The following is a 6,831-nucleotide window of genomic DNA, read 5'->3' on the forward strand; positions in this document are numbered from 1 at the left end:
TGAAGCTAGTGCTGGGTGCTCTGATCCTCGAGTGAAACCCACATTAATAGATTAGTACCTCCATCAGGGGTGAGTGAGGTGTAGCTCTTTTGAGAATGGACTCCCTCCAGAGAAAGTGGGTTGTTAAGAAGAGGCTAGTTCCCCAGGTTTCCCTCTCTTGCATCCTCTGTGGCCACGTGATCTCTTAGGACATGCTCACTGCCTGTGTGAGTAGAAGCAGCCTGGTGGCCTCACTAGATGCCGCGGCCCAATCCTGGACTTTACAGCCATTAGAATTGGGAGCCAATTAATTTCCTTATAAATTGTTGAGACTCTTGTGTTCTGTTATGGCATCATTAAACAGACTAAAACATGTGACCTAGCCAAATTAAAACATAAAATTTAACATCACAACAGAGCAGACAGACAATTAGAGTATAAGAATGGGATTATTATTAACAAAACTCTTCGTTCTGTTTCATTTTGTAGTGTTAACATTTACTGATCTAATCTTCTAGAGTGTCCAATCTCTCATTAATCCAAGTCAATGCATTTTTCCTTTCAGAAGTTGTAGATTTTATCTCTGTAATTTAAATTTGTTTTTTATGCTTTCCATATTCCTACTTACTTTATCTGAACAGATGAAGTATGGTTATTTTAAATGCTCTAATGTCCTCATCTGCTAGCTCTAATATCTGTGTCAGTTCTGGTGTTGAATGACCACTTTTCCTCCTTTTGACTGGCCTTCTATTTCTGCCCCCTTGCATTATTGATACTTTTTATTGTATTCCAGATATTGTGAACCTTGTGGGGGGTGTTGCATAGTTTTATATTCCTAGTCATATTTTTCAGTGCTATTTGGAATCACTGTTAAATAGTTTAGAAATAGCTGAATGTTTTAAGATCTTCCTTTTAAGATAGAATAGCCTAAACTGGAGAAAGATTCAATGTGAAGATAATTATTCCCCACTGCTGATGCAAATCTTTTCTGTGTATTCTACCCATCCTCCTGGAGGATACTTCTGATTAGTTCTGAATAATACATATTGCTTTATTAACAAGTATATATTTCTGTAACTCATTTAGGAAGAGATGCTCCTAAAATTATTGTAAACCAAGGAATGAACAAAAGGCTTTGGGAGTCTTTGTAAAATCATGGGTCTCAGGAGAGAATAGTCATGCTTTTGAAATTCAAGATCATTTCTCAGAACACGATGGCTGAAGCTTAATCACCTTCTGAACATAAACTATACATGGATCACTATAGAAGTTTTGAGACAGACTGTGTTGTGGTCCATTATTTCATGTCTACGTAACACAGTCAACAGTGTCTTTTCACATTCACCCTGCCAGTTTCAACTTGCTGGGTTCATTGGTGTTGCGGGGAGGGCTTCATCTGTTTTTGTCTGCATGGATTGTATGTGTTGTGATTGTTGTGTCTCTCAAAAGTTTCAACCTACCTATATGAGTGTGCTATGGGAGGTCTAAGACCAAGTAATAATTCTTGTTCCTTTAAAGACAATTTTTTTCTTTAAGCAAAACATCCCAAACCTATCATCAACTCTTTATGATCACCTGAATCCTTAGGTGAGGAATGCTTCAGGAAAGGGAGACATGCAGATTCAAATATTAACTTTTACTGGAGTTTGGATAGAAATAATTCATTAAAAATAAGGTCTATCCTTGTTCTTAGTCAAGTATCTCAAGAAAGGAAGAAAAAGTATCCAGTGTACTCAGCCCTACTATGAAACTAATGTATGGCTTTCATATGAAAGCTATAACCCAGTTATAACCTAAGAATATGGGAAAGAGGGAGAGGGAGGGGAGGGAAGAGGGAGGATGGGCAGAGGGAGGGTGATTGATGGGTTTACACCTGCGGTGCATCTTACAAGGGTACATGTGAAACTTAGTAAATGTAGAATATAATTGTCTTAACACAATAACTAAGACAATGCCAGGAAGGCTATGTTAACCAGTGTGATGAAAATGTGTCAAACGGTCTAAAAACTAGTGTATGGTACCCCATGATGGCATTGATGTACACAGCTATGATTTAATATTAATTAAAAAAAATGAGCTCTATCACTTTTCCACTATAGTAGATTTTCTGTTACAATGATTTATGAACTAAGTAGTAAAAGAAGACATAGAAAGCAATTTTCAAGGAAACTGGCTTGGGAACAAGCCCCAGGCTGGGAAGAGGTGGGTGTTAAAAGAACCTCTCAGTGAGACTTTTTCACAGATATCTTCTCATATTTGTGAAACTGGAGCAAGAAAACAAATTGAGGCACACATACCAAATGTTCAAAATGTGTAACTATAGCTATCAAACTGTCAATACACATCTTCTATCCTTCTGAGAAATATTTTATACTTTCATAACATAGAAGGCTGAATTGTAATTTAGAATGGTCAGACCTATGTATGGAGCCAATGTTGTGCTGTCTGCTCTGGAAAAACAAACCAGGAGAACGATCAGAGCAGCTCCTGGTTCACACAGTCAATTTTGGATTTAGAAATCCTAGAGAGACTCTAGGAACCAGAAGTCCTCACAAACGTCTCTGTCAGTTGGGTGATGCTGGGTGGTCTTGGAGGAACCAGAGAAAAGTGCTCTGCTCTGTAGGCCCCAGAGCACCTGCAGTCCTTGTTTCTGAAACTAAGAGGTTGCTCAGTCCAGTGAACAGTAAAAACTACAATAGTATTTCACTTCCCTTTGTTGTAAGCAGTGTAGGACCCACAGCCACCTGTTAGAAAGACTTGGACCCCACTTCAGGTATAAATCAGATGGTGATTTATTACACCTGTGCAGGGGGCTGTTGCTGGGATAGCAAAGGGCCCGAAGTGAGGGGCAGGTGGACTTTTATACCATTTGCACCATAGAAGCAAGCAGAAACAAAAGCAGAACGTGGCAGTTAGCTAGAGGCAGAGTTACAGTCAGGGGGCTATAGCCTGGTGACTGCATGGCCTACATCTCCTGCATGGCACGGAGACAGCGTGGGAGATACAGTAGCTTGGGAACTTCGTGTACGTAATTTTTCCACCATTGTTTAGCTGTTGCTAGGGGGTTGGAGGAACTGGGAGAAACTCAGTTTTATTCTGAAACCTGCCTTTCAGATTAAACGGGGGAACATGCTGGGGACTAAGGCTGAAACAGGCTGAGACAAACCTGGATATTTTAAGGGGGCTGCTCTTTATCACACATTCTCCCATGTTTCCCCAGGCTTCCACTATCATGGGATCCATCCACTGGTGATGGGGACAGGGGGGTTCTGGAACTTCCAGGTTCTGCAAAATTATCCCTACTCTACCTCCACTGTGCCCCAAGCATCTAGGAATCTGCTCAGCAGGGTCCCTTTCCCTTAGGGGTTCTCCATCCCAAGTCCCTGCTTTAGGCCCCTAGAATCAAACCTCTTGTCACATCCCTGGATGGCCTCATCCAGAAGAAAACCCAAATCTCAGAGGAGACCAGGAAAGACCTCAAGGTGAAATCATCTATGTTGCCCATGCTCAAAATGAGGCATCCTAGAAGATAGGGGCTTCCTCAACTTCATTTTCCTTCCTTGCTATCATTATTATTTTCTTTTTTTAGGAGACTGGTTTTACTTAGAATGAAAATATTTTGCCAGGGACAAAGTTAACACAAAGAAACAAACAATAAAAAATACCAAGAAAGAGAACAGTTAAGTGCAGCTCACGAATCCTGGCAGCTCTTTTGCACAACTGGCTCATCCCTGGGCCCTCACATGTGCCTCATGCACCTGGGCCTACACGTGTGGCTGTGGCACCGCTGGTCTGTCCCACCCATGGAGACCTAGGTGCTGAAATCCTTCAGGCAACCACTCCACCAGGGGACATCTGCAGCTGTCACAGAGTAGCTCCCTCTGAACTTTAACAAGACAGACAAAAGTAAATCATTCCATGGGCTGGGCTAGGCTAGGGGATGCGCTCTGAGCGTAGGTGAGAGGCAATGTCTCCTTTTGGCACCACAAAGTTGGTATCTTTGAAGTCAGAAAACTCTCCCAGACGCTAGTTTTGGATGCCCTTCTCCCTCGCAGCTGCCGGTGGCGTGGCCATGCTCAGGGCCATGACCATACTCTCGCTGTCCTCCGTTTTCAACCGCTGCTGCTCTGGCTGCTCTGGCTGGTCGCCGTTCTGGCGCTTTGTGGACGGGGCAGGGAGGCTGATGCTGACCATGGGCTGCCAGCTTGCGGAGGGCTCACTGCCCCATGGTCCACCTGACCGTGGACTGAGCTGGGGATTGGTACCACGTGAGTACCATTTTCTGTTTCAGATTTTAGTGGTTGCTGGTATTGACCTAGAGGCTCCTGTTGTACTATGTTGACCGTCTGGACACGGGTGGTCTGTGAGGGCTGAATGATCTGGCTGGCAGCGCCTAGTGTATCATGACTAGTTGCGGGAATAGTTTCTTTTTTTCTGTGTGTGTGGTTTTTTGGCCGGGGCTGTGTTTGAACCCACCACCTCTGGCATATGGGACTGGCGCCCTACTCCTTGAGCCACAGGCGCCACCCAATAGTTTCTACTTTCACTTCCGTGTCATGGCCGTTCTCCCCCCGGCTCGGATGTCGTGGGGGGCAGCACAGCCACCTGAGTGACCACAGCTTGTCCCGCAACAGTGTAAGTGTTTGCTGGGGCCAGTCCAGCCACACTGGTGACCAACACTGCTGGTAACTGGTGGACCACGTGAACTGTCCGCACAACGGGTGGCTGGGAGGTCGGAGTGGTCACTGGGGCTGCAACCGTGTAAGGGGCGGCCTTAAATGGTCTGTGGCAGCTGTCGCTGAACAGCAATGAGGACTGGCTGGCTGGGCAGAGGTGACCATGGTGGCTCTGGGCACACCAAGCTTCCTGGATGTCAGCAAGTTTGGTCTGTGAGGCGCCAGGCTCAGGCTCCATGGTGTGGGCGAACCTTCCCTGGACAGGCTGCAGGGGTCTGGGTGCTGCTGGAGTGAGCACAGGCGCCCCAGTGTGACTGGGAGAAGCCACCTGCTCCTAGAAGAGACAGTGCCAGGGGGGTTCTAAAGTAAGGCATACCCCTAGGCCGACTTTTCCTAAAAGTCTGCTCTATTGATTTGCATTCAGAGGCAGGATCTATCCTCCAGAACAACCTTTTGCCTGGTTCTTCCTGGGAACGTGCTACTTTGATGAAGTAACGATTCAGAGAGAGATTGGAGCGAATTGAGTTCTAGCAGCCCTTGTCTGCAGTCCTGTACTGGGGGTAAATTTTTGTGATGTGCGTGTAATTCCATTTAGGGTAAGTTGTTTATCAGGAGCCATTCTAATTGCTTGTACTATTAACCATGCACAGGAATAAGGTGGCTTTGAGCCACCCTTTGGGCTTTCTCCTCCGGAAGCTTCCTTCTCATGTTCTGGCTGCGAGTTTTTGGCCATTAAATTGAGGTCAGGTGGCATCACTCGGCCCACTTTGTACCCTGAACAACCTGCTCTGTGGGCTGGATGGGCAGGAGTTGGCAGCAATGATGCCCCCCGTTGGGGAGGGGAGGGGCCCCGGTGTCTGGAATGTTGATGGTCAGGGGCAAGATGGGCGGCTGACCGGCCTTCACTGGGGACTCGGCACTTCCTGCTTCTCCCTCTTGTCCTGCACAGGGCGGTGAATGTGATCTTGACGTTTGTGCTCGGCAACCTGAACCTGCACATGGGAGGCAGCAGCTGCCAGTCGCCCTGTGCCTCTGGAACAGCAGTCCACGCACAGGCTGTTCTTGCAGAGGCAGTGCAGGTAGAAGTAGCCACCAGTGTCCAGCCTGGGCTGTGCGGCCAGCAACTCTGGGCGTGAAGATCTTGAGGTGGCACGGGGAGATGAAGCTCCAGCGCCCCATACTCACGTCCATGGAGCCCTGCCACGAGTTGCACTGGAGGGTCACGGAGCGCTCCTTCATCAGATACTCGAACTCGTGGCCCTCCAGTCATGCCATGGCCGCGCTGCCCGCCAGTGGGGGACCCACACCCAAGAGTGCCACCGCTGCCGCAGCCATCGACCTTTGTGAGGGCCCGCCGCTGCTTGGCGCGGGTGCCTGTAGGAGGTGGAGGCCCAGGCGCCCGGCCAAGCTCCACAGCAAAGCCTCTGGTCAGTGAGGCAGATCCAGGCATTCCTTCCTCTAGGTCCTCAGAGCCTTGGTGTATCATCCCATTGTCCCAATTTTCTCTGTGAAGCCAAGACAGTTGCCTAAAAACTCTTGTGCACAGATCTGAGATGCCTCTTCAGAATCCAGGTTGGCTCTCTCAGACAACATGGAAGATGTTTGGAGGGAATTGTCAGGAGAAGGGTTTTCCTTAAGGCTCCAATGCGTCATCTCTTCCCACCCCATAAGCAGTGAACTAAATGAGTTGGGGAAAAGGCTCCCATCATATTATATTCTGGGGTAGAAATAAATTCTGATTAACCTCCACATAACTTCTCTTACCTGCTCAGACCCAGGGGCACCCTGCTTCTGGCTTCCCAGCAATTTCCTGGCATTCCTTCCCTCTGACATGGGGTTGGGGGGCGCCTGGCAAAGAATTCTGTATTATGCTCTGGGGAGAAACCCTTAGGCAACATTATCTGGAGTTTCAGGAGCAGGAGAAATCTGTGTTCTGAAGTAAGGGCCAAAATTGTTCTCACATTACATTTTTACATTCCAATACAAAAATAAATCAATATAAAAAATAAAACACTTCCTACAGTAACAAATACATGTGAAGTCACCCTCAGGCACATCATCGTCAACGTTTCTTAGACATTTGACAAAATTACTAACTGTTGAAAAAAAAATTTTTTTTTACCATTTTTTAAGTTAATAATTAAAGCTACCAATCCAGAAATCATTTTTTAGATAC

At 46.5% G+C, this 6,831-nt stretch overlaps 1 pseudogene; it reads right to left on the reverse strand.

Moving 5' to 3' along the window:
- Nucleotides 1-4,005: 4,005 nt before the first annotated feature.
- LOC128570266 (forkhead box protein K2-like) lies at nucleotides 4,006-6,399 on the reverse strand (annotated as a pseudogene).
- Nucleotides 6,400-6,831: the final 432 nt, after the last annotated feature.

The sequence above is a fragment of the Nycticebus coucang genome, chromosome 18 (genome assembly GCF_027406575.1).
Source record: "Nycticebus coucang isolate mNycCou1 chromosome 18, mNycCou1.pri, whole genome shotgun sequence".
Taxonomy (NCBI): domain Eukaryota; kingdom Metazoa; phylum Chordata; class Mammalia; order Primates; family Lorisidae; genus Nycticebus; species Nycticebus coucang.